At 41.0% G+C, this 18,264-nt stretch overlaps 1 protein-coding gene and 1 pseudogene across 2 annotated transcripts in view; one reads left to right on the top strand and one right to left on the bottom strand.

Annotated features, from left to right (window-relative positions):
* The window catches only part of PAK5 (p21 (RAC1) activated kinase 5), a 290,608-nt gene that overhangs the window by 151,888 nt on the left and 120,456 nt on the right, over window positions 1-18,264 (top strand). The gene's annotated exons all lie outside the window — the stretch shown is intronic.
* Window positions 194-3,077, bottom strand: LOC119042683 (armadillo repeat-containing protein 1-like; annotated as a pseudogene).

Raw genomic sequence — 18,264 nt, forward strand, 5'->3', positions numbered from 1 at the left:
AGCAGTTCTATGTATAGCATCTGTCTTTTTCACCACTTACTGGGGAAAAGTGTCCAATAAAATGTAAAATGCAGCATGCACAATCGTAATCTAAAAACTTCTAATGATAACTTATTGCAAATGGCACTTGAAGTTCACCACCACAATGGAGAACCGGCCCCTTGTTCATTCACACAGCCCTTGCACCCCAAATTTAAGTCAACAGGGGTAACAATCTGGATAAACAGTTTGCAGCTGTGCTCAGCCAGTGAGCCCCACACTCCTGGTGGGAGCCATGCAGACAGGACACTGCACTGTCTTGCTCCTTCATGGTGCTCTCATCCTCAACCAGGCAGTTGGGCAGCTCTGTGTTCTGTTTCACTTCCACAGCTATATCCAAGCATGAAACCAGCATCTCTTCTCCACTTCCACTTTTCACAGTGAAAGGTTTGCTGAGCCTTCATAACCTGGTTGACATCACTGATGCCAAAGCCTGTGCTTTCAAGTCTGAATGGATTCACACCAGACATCTTTGAATACCCATTTGAAAAGTAAAGCTAATAACACCTTTTGTTTTTCACAGAGCCTCTTCACATAGATTTCTCCAAGACATATCATCAAGACAATGTACATGCAAAACCACTGTTTTGCCACATTTGTTTATAGTTCTCAGAAAAAACTGAGCTTTCCTTCCACATGAATGTATTTCATTGAAACTGTCACCATCTGCCATGTTGGAAGATTGAGTGTATAGATTTCAGAGGCCAGCAGTTTTGTTTTGCCTGGAGTTGTAGTCTAGTCTCAATGTGGTTTCTTCTTCTTCTTTTTTAAATATTTTATTTATTTATTTTTCGAGAGAGGGGAAGGGAAGGAGAAAGAGTAGGAGAGAAATATCAATGTATGGTTGCCTCTCATGCGTCCCCTGCTGGGAACTGGCCTGCAGGAACCAGCCTGCAACCCAGGCATGTGCCCTGACTGGGAATCGAACCTCTATACTCTGGTTCGCAGGCCCGCGCTCAATCCAATGAGCTACGCCAGCCAGGGCTTGGTTTCTTCTTTAATTCTGTAGTTGTAGGACTTCCATTCAGCTCAGTTTGTGATGGTTCTAAATAATGGTTATTCTATAGTTTCGTTGTAATGTTGATGTAGTTGTGCAAGGCTGTGAGGTGTGTTTACCTATGCTACCATCTTGAACAGAAGTCCACATCCTTGATGTATTTTCATAGGAAGCTAGTCTTAGTGTATATTTTTATGAAGTACTAATGAACTAAAAGTTATATGTCTCAAAAGTTACATGACTCATTTGTTCAAACACACTTTTTGGTTTTAGTTTATAAGTATACAATGGCAATGAAGTAACATATCTATGTATGACTTCGAAATGCTACATTACGGACGTTTCCACTAATTTAATACATTATATGGCTCTTTGAGTTAGAAATGACTGCAAGTAACTATTCTTTGGTTTTATTAGCATCACACGCTGAAGACTGTGCACATTGTGAGAGAGACAGACAGACACAAGGAGAGAGGAAAAATAGAAATGAGGGAGCAAAGGAGAGATCAAAAGATAATGGAAGCAGAGAAGGAGAGAAAAGAAACTACTACAGTAGGCTCTCATTTCTACATCAATTTCTTCATTTGGGAGAATTAAAAAGTCAGATCAGTTTCTCCTTTCCATACTGTTCCAGAGCATCACTTGCAGAGCATTAATGTATTATCTCACTCTTAGATTATCAAGAATAATGTTAGATTTATAAAGAATTAGTTGCTTTTATCCCTTTTCTGAAAAATGTCAATTGCCTTCACAAATGGTCAATTATATCTCTCCTCACAAAGGACTCATTTTTCATTCATGGGACCAGATGTTCATTCACTCAAGTTGCACGGGACATAGAATAGGTAGACATATGTTATGATATTGATCCCTGATTTGCTGGTAAGAGGGGAACTAGCATTGCTTCTTTTAGTAAACCTATGAGACAGAATGTTGGTTTTGTAAGTTTGAGTGTTGGTGGGGAGAGGGGGAAGGTACTTCTTTTTTTTTTTTAAGTGAAGAACTAATAAGATACTTGTCTGCCAGGTTCACGCAGCTGCTAAGCCAGTACTGACCCCTGCAAAACTCACACTCTTTCCAGGATAACATCCAGACTCCCAGTTTCAGAGCTTCGTCATTACAACACACCCCTAAGTCTGTCTGAATGTCATAATTACACATTTCCAAAGTTTTTTTAATGTGATGTTCCTTTCTTATAACTCTTTTAAATTTTTTATGACTTATTTTAGAAAAAGAGGGAAAGAGACATCAATTTGTTGTTCCACTTATTTATGTATTCAGTGTATGTACCCTTACTGGGAATCAAACCCACAATGCTGTTGTATCAGGATGACATTTGACCAACTGAGCTACCCAGTCATGGCCCACATTTCCAAAATTCTTATGTATATTTTACAACTATGTAAAAAGGCATCATGAGTATGTAAGTACTGGGATTATGTTTAATTCTCAATGTTTTTTATTCCCACCCCTAAATTAACTTAATAAATGAAGTTAAATCAGCTACTTCAAAAACTATGGAATTGGAATTTCTTTGGTATCAAATACGTTCCTTTCCATCATATTATATGCAAGCATTTCCATGGAATAAAATATAGCCTAACTTCCAGTGGAAATAAAATTATGGTCGACCCCTACTAGGGTTCATAGACAAATCCCTACACATACAGTGGCAAAGATGGAGTCCTAACACTTCTGAATCATGTTTTGGGACTGTTTTTCTGTTTTACTATGGAAGATGTTATACAAACAAGTAATTTAAGAAGGGAAATGCAACAATGATCTTTAACATTCTAGTTGCTTTTACACAAGGAATGTAGCTTTAGTATTTTTTGACATTAATGTCAAATTGGGTACAATACTGGGGGGAAAGGTCCTATTATTTGGCTGTTTTATTTTATATGGTGCTTTAAAAATATGCTCAAGAACTCTAATAGAATGAGTGACTACTAAATATTACTTCTCTGGGAGAATGTGTTGTAAGCAGAATTTGAACAAATGATGCACTTACATGGGCAGGTTCACTGATATCTTTGCCCATGAACTTAAATTTGAGTTCACATAGTAAGGTTAGCTTAGCAATCTTAGACACTTTAGAGGGCGGGAATGGCAGCCCCATTTCAAGGTCAGTCAAGACTTGTGATCACTTTTCAAACCTTTTGAAAACAAGTATTGTTTTTATTTTTTAAAGATTTTATTTACTTCTTTTTAGAGAGAGAGGGGAAGAGAGGGAGAAAAGGAGGGAGATAAACATCAGTGTGAGAAAGAAACCTGTCCTTTAAGCCAGACATGTGCCCTGACTGGGAATTAAACCGGCAACCTTTCAGTTTGTGGGATGACGCTGAGCCACACCAGTGAGGAAACAGTATTATTTTTAAACCAAAAGTCAAAATTAATGACCCCAAACAAATAAAATTGTACAAATACCATAAATTGCAAAGTGAATATGAGGTGCTATTAAAGTCCTATAATGAAATAATGAGCAAAATTCTTTGGATATAAAGAATATGAGGACTTGTTATGTGGTTTCATCTTTCCTTTCCCTGTAAATAAGAGATTGAGATTTGTGACTTATTTTGTAAATCATAATTATTAAAATTAGGTGATTCTTAAAACTGAGAGTGGCCAGAGATCTGTGATGTGTTCACATATTTTTGTCCAGAGCAGGAATGGAGATCCATGTAAAAGATCCTGCCTTTGGAGTGGTCGAAGGAAAATAAGGTGGTTTCCCCTTTAAAGCCTACCAAACGCAGGCCATCCAGTCAGCGTGTTACGGATTGGATGGGTGGCTGAAAGAGGATCGTAGGTCCTTTTCTTTCCATAGGGTCTGTGATTTTGGTGACAAGAGTTCCCTAGGGCCTTTGGAGGACTTGTAACTGCAAGAACAGTATTTCTTCTTTACCCTCCCTCTTCCTTTCCTCACCTTTCCCATCACCATCTAAGCATCCTTAGTAATCCAGTGCATCCACCTTTTGGTTCAGATGCTACTCATTTTGTTGTAAGTCTGTGGGTTTTCTCCTGGTAACTCTGGTGTCCCTGCATTTGAGATATCTACCAGTTCATCTCTTCTTAGGCTTGTCTGAGTGTATGTTTCCGTGGGGCAGCTGTAGGGCACACAGATGCTGCTGTTTCCCTGTCTGTGTCCCTGTGGCCTTTTCTGGCTCTAAAGCCTCTATGTGGGGGGAGTGGGGAGCAGATAGGAGTGGTGAAGAACTAATACCTCTGGGAATACCTCTCAGCCAAAGATGGGTAAGTGTTGATAAATAAATACTGCAGCTTCCCAGCTGCTAGATGAAATGTAGGGAACAGGGGTAGGAGACTGTTGTCTTCCACAGCAAGACCGAGACCCAGTTTCCCACAGCAGTAACTTGCTCATAAACTTGTGTTGGTAGCCTTCCTTTGCCTAAATCACTATCCTACTTTCCTTGCTTCTTGGGACTATCTTGCAAATAAACTACTTATACTTAAGTCCTTGTCCCAGAGGCTTCCTTCTGGGGGAACCCAACCTAAGGCAACCTACTTCTCCTTTCAAAGATGACCTGATAGGCCCTATGAATGTTGTGTTTCATCTGAAAGCACTCTCTTTAGGAATTAGCAGTCCACACTGTGAGCAGCCACCACAAACACCAGGTGGGGATGTTTTAGATGTGCAATGGTTAGCCTGTCCACTGCAGGACTCTTGCTGCCATCAGGATTCTGTCTTTTATGACCACAGGCCCCCATCATCTTTCTGACCAAGGGCAGAGCTGCTGGCAGTTTTTCTATCAACTGACCTAAAGTCTTTCACTTACAAATAGCCACATCTATGTGATATTTATGGCTGGCTCACTAGGCAAAGAAGACAATCTATTAAGGGTGGAGTCAGGTGTGCTTTTCAAAGATCTAGAATAGAGCATCTTATGCTAAAAAAAAGGGCATCTGTATAGAGAGGTCCATGTAAGCTCTTACTGTCCGCAGACCATAGAAATGGCCTAGAGCTCAGTATGTTTGAGTTGTCTCTACACATGCATGTAAGCATGTACATGTGTTTGCACATGAATTCATAGAAATACTCAAGAAGGAGTTGGTTGTTAAACTACTCTCATCCTGAATCCCAATGTATTATAAACCCCAAAGTAGCAATTATGGGATGAAAGGGATCAAAAAATCATTGTAGATAAAGACTTGGAAAGTGAATAATCTATTAATCTAGCCCACAGACAACAAACACAAGGCCCCACAGGCCAAATCTGGCCCTCCACCTCGTTTATCCAGCCCGGCCCCTTGTTTCTACTTGATAGCAGTGCCGAGCTCCTTGCCGCTAGTTAAGGAGTATTTACATTTATACAACCCTAAAATTACATTAGGCCCTTTGAAGGCAACTGAGAGGCTGATGTGGCCCCTGGTGAAATTGAGTTTGACACCCCTGATCTAGTCCAAGTGACCAAAGATAGTTGTCTCCAAGCCAATTTTCAGGGAGTCCCTTGCCTACTGAAAGTTTCATTGCAAGGTTTCAAATCATGAAACACTTGAAGCGTGAAGCTGGGGGAAGGCATAATTGTTGGTGTGGTTAAGTGGCAAGGGGCTTGGTGTACCCAAGAGAGTTACACTGACGGATATAGACACAAAGGAAGGAGAGGGCTAAAGAAGGAGAAACAATCAAGAGTCTGTTTGAAATCAATTGAATGTCCATCTGCTATGGAACTTCATCGTAACACTGATTACAGGTAATTGGTACTTGGCTGAGTAGATAATTAGGCTGTCCATGGAATTAAAGGATGCAAAGGGCTGGTGAGTTTATTCTGAATCCTGATTTCCTCCTCTTTCTGAAGCAGAGTTTGAGGACTGGCATGTGGCAGACAGAACCTCCCAGGGCTCCTGCCGCAGGGAGGGTGTTGACAAAGCAGTGGCACCTCCTGACTCAGAAAACAAATGAAGCAGTACCTGAGAAGAGAAATATGCAACTGCAGACCTTAATGATAAGAAATAAAGGCAATAAAGGCACATGGCCCAGTGGGAACAGTTTGAAATATCACTTCGGTATCAATGAAGTTGTGAGTCCAAATCATTTTCTAATGATTCAGAATGCACATCTAAAACAATGGGACTGAGTCCACGTTGTCACTGTACCTGCAGTGATGGGACTTTGTCTGTAGTGACATGGCTGTCCTTTATACCCAGTTGAGACTCTCATCACTTGGCTATCATCACTTTGTAGGACTGACTAGAAAAAATGAGTAGTTAAAATTTAGATAGCATTCATATTTGCCAGGCAAAGTTGTTTTCGTATGATAACCCTTTGAATAGTAACCCTGAATGGTTTTTTTTTGTTTTTTTTGCTGATGGGGAAACTGAGGCAAGGAAATCCAAGGTTGCAGTGGTTAAGTGACTCTACTCATTCATTTCTATCCTGTGCATAAGCTCTGTGAGCTTCTTTGCCCCGGTGGGTTGGGGGGGATTACCAGTGTTTCCCAGACTCTGCTTGCACCTGACTTTGCTGGGAGACTAAGAGGCAGGGGCCATCAGTGGGCAGAGAGGGGTGCTGTCAGCACCAGAGAAGAAAACTGAAGCATGAGAGCCCATACCCGCCCTAGACAGATGAGCAACAGTAGAAGAAGGGGCACCCTGAGTCATGGTTACTACCGGTTTCATAAACAGGCATCTTTTCTCTGTTCCTAAAGGACTGGGAATCATCTCAACTCCATTTTGAAGAAGCTGCTCAAGTTCAAAGTAAATGAGCTATCAGCTCCTAAATGACACAAAGTACACATGGTGGAAAGGTAGAATTTGAAGCAAAACATTTTACTGGCTCTTCAAGGGGCTCTTAGAAGTCTAGTTGGGAGGCAGGAAGCCCGCAAAGTCTGTGCTTTGCTGACCCTGCTGCTTTCCCCTTCCTTGCCCTGGTTTCCACCGTGGCAGTGCTCTGGCAGGTTTACTACTGCTTTCACCTCCCGAAGGTGCCAGCCTTTCTCTCACCTTGTGTCTGTTTAAATATTTGTAACATCCTGATCCAAGCCCCTGCTCCCCAGCGCCCCTAACCCACACACCCCCATCTCAGCTCGGACTTCATTGATCCAAACGTTGGTTACAGAACAAATATTCTTTCTCTCTCTCACACACACACACACACACACACACACACACACACACACAGGCACACCCATATCCTTTCCCAGGTGACTCTGAATCCAAGCACTTGTCACACTCTACTTAATTTATATATTTATTTGTCTGACGGCTCCTGAGGACCAAGGCTCTATTTTGTGCACCAGTACATTCTCAGTTCGAGGTGCCTGGTGGACAAGGCATAAACATTAACTGAATGGATAAGTGGCCCACCTAAGTGACCCCAAAATATATGTGGCCATATCTGGAGCCACAGTTTGCAGCATTTGAAATTAATCACCATACATTTATGTGTCTAGCCCCATGCTTTTGAAAAACATGAGACCTGGGGAAACCCTAACTGGTGAATATCTGGAGTAGCCCCTGAATCACGAGAATCACATGAAGTAATATTTTCAGTAGCAGTATGGAGCAATATATTCAGAATGGAGAAAATTGGAATTCAGAATGACATGATAAAATTGCAAGTGTCAGAATAAAATTCAGTGAAGAAAAGCACAAAGAAGTGTAAGTGGAGACGAGAAATAGTTTATAATTGAGATGGAAAATGATAAACTCCAGGGAGGAGTGTCATTCAATAATATCCAGCAGGGATGATGTGACTGAAGCTTCTCTAAAAGGAGAATACTGGCAGTGTATCTAAAAGGAAGACTGTGTAGACCTGATGTCAGGTGTGGTGGGTCTCTGAGCACCACCCGCATGCATGCACTGAGCCTGGGGCCAAAGGCTCTCTCTTCCATCCTGAGCAAGGCTGCACAGCCTGGAAACAAGATAGGCTGGTAGTCCTGGTGATTAACACCCCCAGGAGTAGCTCTCTACCCACTGATCTCTCAGGAGGGGACAGGTAGCTCCTTCACCCTTTAGGTGACATAATTCTGAGGCACATTTGACAGTTTTTCTCAGAGTTCCTGAGCAGGATTGAGCCTTACTCACATGCTTTTTAACTGGCTAACTAACTCAGACCTAATTAGCTCTCTTCCCCAGAACTGAATGTAACAACCCCCTTCTTCCCCTAGAGTGGTCCCTGTACTTCCCAAATAAACTGTTTGCAGCCACTCCTTGCCTCAGGATCTGCTTCAGGGGCAATCTCTAACTTCAGGAATGCATGGGTCAGGGTGCAGGGAAGAACAAGAATCCACCTCAGGTGGTTCAGAGGAAGACAACTTCAATGCAAAGGACACCTAAGGGTTAAGGAAGCAAGCAAAAAGATAGTGAGTTCCCCAGGAACGTGACTGTCTCTAGGCCTAGGGGGACAAGGAGTGCAAGTGTTTTTTCAGGCACTATGATCACAGAGGCAAAGTGCCAAAGCAGAAAGGGAGAGGGAAAGAAGTACCCCAGCTTGTGTCTCCTGCTGCCCTCATGTCATCTGCCAGTGTCTCTCCCAGTGGCCCAAGCCATCCAGACACCAGTCACCACGGGAGTGGCCAAGTGGTTCCCACGGGTCAGGCTCCTGGGGGGAAGAAGTGCCAATATCAGGTTGGGCCGAGCACACAGAGAATAAATATCTCACACGGTGGTCCTACGCAACACTCTGGGATCTTGGCTCCTGCAATGCCACGTCAGGTTTTTTTACTGAAGGACTCAAAGAGCCTTTCTTACCCACTACAAGGATGATTCAAATGTTAAGTTATTAAGACCCCTTAAGGAAAAAGCAAGGCCCATTTAGCTCAAAAAAAGAAATATGAAAGATCATTGAATATTGTTCATTGCATGTAGCAAAATTTGATAATCAAAAGGATGGGTTCCAACATAATGGATTTTTTTCATCAGAAACTTTAAGGACAAGGATGAGAATAATGCAGGCTGAGTGGGGCTGCACCTCATCACATAGATGATATAATCGACAGATGAAATGTGCAGTAAATAAGTAGTGGCACAAATAGCCCTAACAAATGACATTTATTAAGCGCTTGCTATGAGCACTGTAAGTATTAATTACCTCTCGAAGTCCTCAAAACAGCCCAATTATATAGATGGTATTTTTCCCTTCGAGTTAATTTGCCAAGGCTGCTATAACAAAATAGCACAAACAGGGGGCCTTAAAAAACTGAAATATATTGTCTTACAGTTCTGGAGGCTAGAAATATCGGAGATGGAAGTTGTCAGCAGGGTTGGTTGCTTTTGAGAGCTGAGAGGAAAAGCTGTCCCATGCTTTTGGCGGTTTGCTGGGAGAATTTGGCATTTCTTGGCTTGTACTTACCTGACTTCATCTTCGCTTGGTGTTTTCCCTCTGTTTGTACTTGTGTCCACATTTCCACTTTCTAGGACACCAGTGAGTGGTATTGGATTAGGGCTCCCATTGTTGCCCCCAAATTAACTAATTACATTGTAACAACCTTATTTCCAAATAAGGTCATATTCTGAGGCACTGGGGGTTAGGTCTTCAACATATAAATTTGAGGGTAGGGGACACAATTGAACCCATGATACCATTGTCAGTTGAGAAAACCGTATCAGCAGGAACTTAAGTAATACAAAGTTTACCCAACTAGAAAATTTTAAATGTTATGCAGTGTGCCCTAAAGCCACATTTGTCTGAAGCATGAGGCCAGCATTATGTATGGGCAAGGTCAGGATTTGCTGAAGATTAGAGACATTAGGACCAAGCTGTCCCCAGGAAGGAAAGAGATTAGATGAAGGTCTGGAAGGAGAATGTGTATCTGTAAACCCTAAGAGGTTAGGGCTGGCGGGGGCTCCTAGGAGGAGGAGAAGGGAAGAAAGTCAAGGTAGATCCTCTGTCCAGCAGCCTCCCAAACAGAGGGGCATCTGCCACAGTGGGCATGCTACCTACCTCACCCCAAATGTCCCCAAATTACCATCAGGAAAAATGCTAATTCCTGACTGAAGAAACACTGGACATGAATGAATTCAATCAGTTCGGTCATTAGTTTTTTGAAAGGGATGGAGAACAGAGATGTATTTACAGAAAGCAAAAAAAAAAAAAAAACCCTTCAGGATGCTGCATGCACATCCTCAGGACATGAAAAGATGCTGCTTAGCAAACCCATGTGCCCAAATTACTCATGATAAAGAAAACTGACATATTATCAATAGCTTCCTTTCTGTACATTTCCAAACCTTGAATGCCTTGCCTCCCTGGAACCTTTCTGGAAGCCTGCCATGCCTCCTGATATAGTCAGAGAAGGCAAATCACCATAATGAACAACTACAATATTCCCATCGGCTTAATGCAATGGCTGTTTTCTATCCTTCATTTCCCAGTCCAGCACGAGCTGTAGTCCATCAGCCTTCCACATACTCATTTAGGAACCGGAATCCTTCGGGAGTGTCCCAGAGTCACATAACTGGTACAAGTAGGAGAGCCAGGACCTGAACCCAGGCAGTCTATTTCCAGAGAGTAAATGTGCCCTTAACAACCTGCAGATCCTGATTCCAGTCTCTCCATAATGGTAGCCGGCTAACTTCTATAACAAAGCAATTAAATTCCCCATGGCCTGGCACAATAAAAGTGTTTCTCGTTTACCTCACAATCCACCATGAAAGGTCCTGGCTGGCAGCCTTCCACATACTCCATCAGGGACCCAGGCTGCTTCTGTCTTTAGATCCACTTGTTTCTCTATCTAACTGCCACGTGAAGAAAAAAGGGCTGAGAATCACTCAAGGGAATTGCATGGGTCCTGCCTGGAAGTGGGATAAATCGGCTGCCATCCTTATTTCATTGGTCTGAACTCAACTGCATGACCACACCTAACTGCAAGCGTGGCTAGGGAGAGGAATCTAAGGGGCGCTCAAGAGAAAAAGGAAACAGCTTCTGTCACAATGTAAAATCTCAGAGCAATCCCTGTGTACAAAAAGAAGAAGAGAGAAAATTAGGCAGAAGACCAATCCTCCAGATTTCACAATATTTGTAAGGAATCTTCACGTGAGCTTGCACTAACAGAAACTACCTTGCAGCTGCAAACATAGGCAGCTTTGCTCTCTGAAATTTCTGAGAAATAAAAAATGATCATTAGCATGAATGAGTTTGTTCATAGGAACTTTATTCCCAAGAGAATGGCTAATTGAGGCTTCTGTGTAAAAATATTATTCACAGATTGTGGGACTTTCTTTTTTTCTATTCCTTCTGAAAACAGAATAAGAGGCAGTAGCCTGAATTGCAGCATGATATTTTTGGTTAAACAGAAGTTTGAGAGAGAGAATGCGACTATATGTACAGAATTCCTCAGTTGGTTTGTGAAATCCCTGGAGGTTTCTAATGAACAATGTGGGATCACATCACCCCCAAAATGAAGAGTATCAACCTTTCCATTAGTTCTCAAGTAGTGTGATTGCAATTTACTTAAGAATGGGGTTTCAAACCCTAGCATTCTAATTCCTGGAATGGAGTTAGAGTAACTGTCAGCCTGGCAGCTGCTTCCACAGAATCCATAAAGCTACATTCTAGAGCTTGAACACAATCAGGGCTTTCTACTTAATCCATAGACCTGTCCATGTGAACATCCAATGGGTGAGGAGCTGTGTGCAAGATGGTACCCACCTCTTTGCCTCCTGCAAAGGGCATGCCATTATAGACTCACCCTCTTAAATCTCTGTAAGCACATAAAGAACCACAAGAACATCGTGTGGCACTCGTACACTGTGTGGCTCACCTCAGTGCGTTTTCCATTTCTTCAGGACCTTGTATCCTCAGGTTTAACCAGGTTTGAATTCCCCAGACGAAGAAGACCACTGAAATTTCAAAGCAGCGTTTGGGCCTTTTGGCCTCTGCTTGGTGTATGGTGTTTGAGCTTTGGGATCTGTCATTTTTTCTGCATCCGGAAATGCCTGGAGAGGAAAGGAAACTCAGGATGTCACCTCGTGTACTTTCCGGTCTCTCCAACGTCCAGGCCTCTCTAGTTCCAGTAGCTTCCTGGCACCTGTGAACATAATTGCAGAAGAGATTGTCAAGCTCTGTTGGTTGTTTTAGGAGGAAGAGTTTATACTCTACTCTTTTTAGAAATGGAAATTCAAAAAAGAGCATAGTTTAATAGTGGAATCTAGCAACAGGAAAAGGTCAATGTTAAAAATGTGCATTACCATAAGGGAAACTTTCTTGGAATTTTCGAGTCACACCCTGTCGATGACCAGTAATTCTGTTTGTCTGCCCAGCCATCCTGGCTCCAGTCTGCTCATGTGCCATTAAAACAAATCCATGCAATAAAACTCTGTAAAACAAAAAAAGCCACAGAATAATCAGACACGATATGATTTATTTTAAATTATTTATTGAGTGCTGTTAGTACCTCAGGCAAAATACAATATGCATATTGGTTATTAAAATTAAACACCACCAGCTCTCTTTAATCTTGGAAAATTTTGTTATATCTAAGTTGGACATTTCCAAGCATTAGGCGTTGGCAACAAAGAAGGGGTTGGAATCTTTGTAATTGTTCTGTTACTTAATGTTGCTCTGCTTCAGATATTGTTTTAGGATCCTAAGTGTGGTCACTCAGGCCTCTCCTGATACACTCGTGTCTAAGGCTGTCCACTCACCAACATTCAAAGTGGAACTAGGAAGAAGAGGCAAATGCTACTGAGTGAGGGTCCTACCCTGAGCCTGTCAATCCTGACGCTCTGTTACCCTTTCCTGTAAGTTGGGAGTGCCAGACTGGGGCTGGAGGGCAAAAACCAGGGCATGAATATGATGGGTGTTATTAGAATGCCAAGGTGCATGAGATTTGTTTGAAAAGAGAGTTCAAGAGTAGCAGGAAAACTGAACTTCATATTAATTAATGCAGAATATATTACTAGGTGAAAGACAATATTCTTCTTTGAGATAGAAGAAAAGGGACTCTTCTCCTCCTACCCCCTCCCTCCCTCCCCACCCCGCCCCATCCCTGCTCCAAGAAAAAATACTGTTTTGGTGCGTCCCTAGGATATGGCTCTGAGTTTCTTTAAGAAGATGTGGTAGTTTTCCTGTCTTTAGATAGTCTTCAGTAGTAAAATCTTAGAGTCCCTGAAACACTTGCCAAGTATTCTCTAATTTTATTGCTAGAATATGAGATGTGTATTCAATACCTAAAATTTTCCAGCTGAAAGTAAATACATCTGCAACATAGAAAATGTGAAAGTAATGTATTCATGTATTTATACATATTTTAAAATTTATTTATTTTTAGAGAGGGGGAAAAAGGGAGAAAGAGAGGAAGAGAAGCGTAGATATGAGAAACATCAATCAGTTGCCTGTCATTTGGGGGGCAGAACCTACAACCTAGGCATGTGCCCTGACAGGGAATTGAACTGACGACTTTTCACTTTGCAGGATAACACCCAATCAACTGAGCCATACCAGTTTAGGGCAATATTTAAAATTTTTGAATATTACCTGATATACAAAACTGTAAACAAAATTATGAGACTAAATTAACATAGTTTTTTTGCCCTCCGTGAAAGGAATGATCACCAATCAGCATGATTCTGTATGCAAAGAAAAGATTGCATTTCACATATACGTATGTATTTATATGTTTGTGTGTACACTAATCAACCCTTTCGACAGTCTCCGAAAGGCTTTTATTTATTGCTATTGAAAGAATCTTCACATTGAAAAGAAAGGTAAGAATTTAGAACAAGTCCTTTTCTCCCTCTCTCTCTCCTGCCCAGTCATGTTTTCCAGCAAAGCTGGCACATTGGTAATGTTCACACACTCCCCAGAAATAAGAATCCTATTGGATGCTCTCCTGTTTTTCTTTCTGGTGATACAGTCATCACAGTATATTAGGCCCATCAACAATGACAAATTATAAAATTTCAAAATTATCAAGTGTAGTATTTTATATATTCACATAAAAGATGTAAATTAATTTAGTTTTCAATAATTCATATATTGCTTAAAGCAGTTATTTGTTTCATTGTCTTGCCTTACTAATTTATAATTAAAGCTACATTACAAGGAACTGTTACAGAATTGGAAAATAAGCATTGCTCATAGCAAGTTGCATCAAATAGTCTTGTGACTAAACAGAACAGGCAGCAAGACACATGGTATCAGTTGACTCATTCATTTATCACCCACAAATATGTTGGATGGTTGTGCACATTGCTTTCCTCCTTTAAAAACACTCTTCCTCTGGTAAATTTTAATTTAAAAGTGTGAACTGAACACTGTAAACAGAATGGGGAAGAAATGAATATTGGGAGTGATTAATTATTGATCTGTTGAGAGTTTTTTCCATTCATTTATTCATTCTTATACTGACATGGTGAACAAATATTTAAAAGCACCTACTCTGTGCCATGCCTTGTGCTAAGCACCATTGGTTGGTCCTATGTGCTCTTTCAATTTCAAATTAAATCTTTTGTCATTGCAAAGTGTTCCAGCCCCCCCTTTTTTGTAATTTTTGCATTAGAAGGTGACCCCCATGTTTCTGTGGGTTTTCAGCTGGACTGTTTTCACTCTTCCCTCTCTGTGTTTCATTTTTTGTCATCGGTATTCAGTTCTACTTAAGAAGCTCCCAGGATCTCCATATGCTGGATCATTCTCGATTTGTGGAGATTCCTTTGTTTGATTCCGTACTTATAATTTTTAAATGTATCATTTTCTTCCAGAAACTGGAGTTCCTATTTAGGAAGAAGTTGTAAGTGCCCCACCCTGGTCCCCAGGAGCCCCTATTGGGCCTGTGTACCATTAACCCCCACGATGGTGAGTGCTGGCTGCCAACAGCTCACAGCTGGCCCCTTCTCTGTAGAATTGCTGTAGCCTGATAGAAGTATCTCTACCCAAGATGCTACACTCACAAGCAGTGACTGACACAGGAGGACAACTTGTTGACTCCCTAGGCTGGGAGGCAACTAGTGCTCCAGGGCTCCCTGAGGAACAGGCTGACACCAGACTCCAGCTAAGCCCAAATCCTTGCTGAGCTCCAAGCCTCACCTACCCTGTTGTCCCAGAGCATTCCCTCAGTAAGTCATAAGCTGACAAATTCCTGCTTCAGGCTCTGCCTCTAGGAACCCAACTGATGACAGCAAGAATGATGCCAAGTTTTTCTATCCTCTTTCTGCCAGATAGGATGTTCTAGTTTCTTCCACTTGTCCTCTTTCATATTCAAATAACAGACTCAATTAGATTCAATGACAAAGAGGACTCAGCAGCAATATCTAGTGAAGGAAGAACCTGAAAGAGAGGCAATCCTCACCCCAGCTGGTGTGGTTCACTTGTTTGGAGGATTATCCTATAGATTAAAAGTTTGCAGGTTTGATTTCCAGTCAGGGCACATAGCCAGGCTGCAGATTTGATTCCTGGTCAGGGTGCACAGGAGAAGGCAACCAATTGCCATTTCTCTCTCACATCAATGTTTCTCTCTCTCTTTCACTTTCTCTAAAAGCAATGAAAAAATGTTCTTGGGTCTTGGGTGAAGATAAAAATTTTTTTAAAGGAAAGGCAATCCTTTAGAATAAAATTCCAGGTTCATTAACTTCAGGACCCATGAAGTCTCAAATTTGGGTTTTGTTTTGTTTGTTTGTTTGTTTTTTGCTTATTTGTTTATTTTTTTTGTAAGGAAGGAAGTTTCCGTTCCACATACATGTGTTAAATCTGTGTGTCTTAGTGAACAGACTTTCTCAGTTTTAGGCCAGCTCAGAAGTCACTGTTAGAACTGTGGGTCTCAGGAATAACAAGCACAAGGAGCATGGTGAAAGCAGATTCTGGAGCTAGTCTTGCTGGTCAGGAGCTGGGCAATTGTGTACTCCTCTCAGTGAGGCTGTATCTTTCTCATTCCGTTTCACTGCCCCACTTCCTGCCTGCCTTGGAACTTTGCTTCCCTCTTCCAGTTGACCTGGAGCCATTATGCTGGGCAGGTCTGATTATAGCACAACAAATCATGGGGTGTTACTTTGGTCTTACTTGCGTGCTAACTAGCAGAATCTCCCAGATTTCTGATTCCAAATGCACATCTCCAATTTAGCTGTTTACCTTTTCTCAGTGGATTTTAAGTTTCTAATTGGCCTGCTTATGAATAGACTGACTTGGTCAGCTTATGAAGAGACTGCACAGGGCTCAGCAGGCCTCCCAAGAGTGCCTGGGTTGGTGGGGGAAGACCCTCAGTATACAACAATTAGGTGGCCCTTCAGTAGGACCGTTAGTGGAGGCAAATTGTCCAGAAGGGATCTATGGACAGAGATGCCCCATAAAATTTGTAACACAATATGCTGATGGATAATAGGAGCTAGAAAGGAGTTTTTAACTTGATCATTGTAAGAACAGATATTTTAGGAAGTTGAGAGGCAGATAAAGTTCCATTAAACCCATCAGATAAATTATAAGGGAATAGTTTGCACTATTATTAACCTCCCCTCAGATAACCTATACTGGACCAGCCTTTAGAGTATTGTCTAAAGTGGTTGCCATTAGGCACATGCGACTATTGATATTTAAAAAAAATTAATTCAAATGGCATAGAATTAAAAATTCAGTTCCTTGGTCTCACTAACACATTTGAATGTTCAAAAGCCACATGGGGCTCATGGCTGATCTACTGGCAGCTCAGATGTAGCATATATCGATCTTGTTGAATAGTGTTTTGTTTTGTTTTTTAAGGTTACTGTTTTTATTTAAGGGAAGAGATTTGAGGGGCTCATTTCTTTGGAGTCCTTTTTCTCTTTTCCAATAAATATGATAATAAACACACTTTGAACCTCTTTTCTGGAAATACATTAAGGACATGGTGCCAGATTTCTTCCATCTGTTGTAACAGGAAGGGCAACTGGTATTTTGTAGTTATTTTAAATGCAGTAAGATGTGAGATGCACCAAAAACATTCTACATCCTGCTGTATTAAGATTTCCTTCTTGCCCATGAAATTCTTCCTTTTGTGTGGGGAATGAATTGAGGTAAACAGATAGAGAAGAGGAGGTGGACATTATCCTTTGTGTCTCTACACCTGAGGGTCAGAAGGGATCTCATGGGTCTTCCTACATACATTCCCCACCCAATGTGTTTGCTGCATCCTTTATAGGTAATGTGTGTTTCTGCTAAACAGTTACCAAGTGTAGACTGTTGTTCATGAGCCCTCTGTTTGTATTCATACCTCCTACTTATATGCATGGATAAAGTAAAAAACACAAAAAACAAAGAAAACTCACTATTATAATTTGGGTTTGAGAAAATACACATTTCTAATTTGGGGGGGAATATACTAAATACCTATTATGGGCCAGCATTTTATGTATAATAACCACAAATACTGATAAATGTAACAGGCATTCAATGAATGTTATGTGTGTAATGGGTTGCCCACCCCCCAATGACATTACATACGATGTGGAGTAAAACATATCCATGGAAACCATTTTAAAAATCAATACATTAATTCCTATGCTACCTTCCAAAGCTGAATTAACCTAGAACATACAACTATTTCTAGCATTACTTCTGCAAGAAAATATATTCCCTCCTCTGATTCCTTCCCTTTCTTTTTGTTTGTTCCTTCCTTCAACCAATTTTATATTCAAAGACTAAGAACAAAGGTCTCCCAAATCTAGCTTTCCATGGGGGCGGGGGTGACTGATTTTCCTGGAAGGATCAGGAGTTCTGTGGCAGGAGAAGGGTTCATTTTAAACCAACAGCTACTTTTACAAGAACACATGCTTGGCTGGGTTTCTCCTCATGGGTTAAATCAGGACACAACGTTGGAAATCACCCTGTGGCTGAATCTCAGCACCCAAACCAAGGAGAGGTGCCCCAGCTTGAATGTCGCTGGGTTGATGATACAGCCCATCTCCCCTTTTTTGAAGAAAACAAAGTGAGAACAAAAATCCTTTTATGACATAAGTCCTTATAAAGACTGTTGGAGAGATTTATTCAGATGATAACCCAAGAAAGAATTTTAGTCTCAGGAAAATAAAGGAAGAAAGCCATTTAATATAATTGTACTCGAATATAGAAGAAAAAGCATATATGAACCACTTAAAAAGAAAACAATCACTCACAGAAGTAAAAATAGAAAATTCTCCAAGATATTTCTAGGAGACTAGTTATGTGTTTAATAATGCCATAAGTATAAATAAATATATAAAATAAAAAATAGCATGTAGCTATATTTCTCTGAGTTCTATGGTTTCTCTGAGTAACTATGGTTTCTATTTCTAGAGAAACCATAGTAAGTATACTTTATCAAATGTAAAAT

The sequence above is a fragment of the Artibeus jamaicensis genome, unplaced genomic scaffold (genome assembly GCF_021234435.1).
Source record: "Artibeus jamaicensis isolate MK-2021 breed Jamaican fruit bat unplaced genomic scaffold, CSHL_Jam_final contig_685, whole genome shotgun sequence".
NCBI lineage: Eukaryota > Metazoa > Chordata > Mammalia > Chiroptera > Phyllostomidae > Artibeus > Artibeus jamaicensis.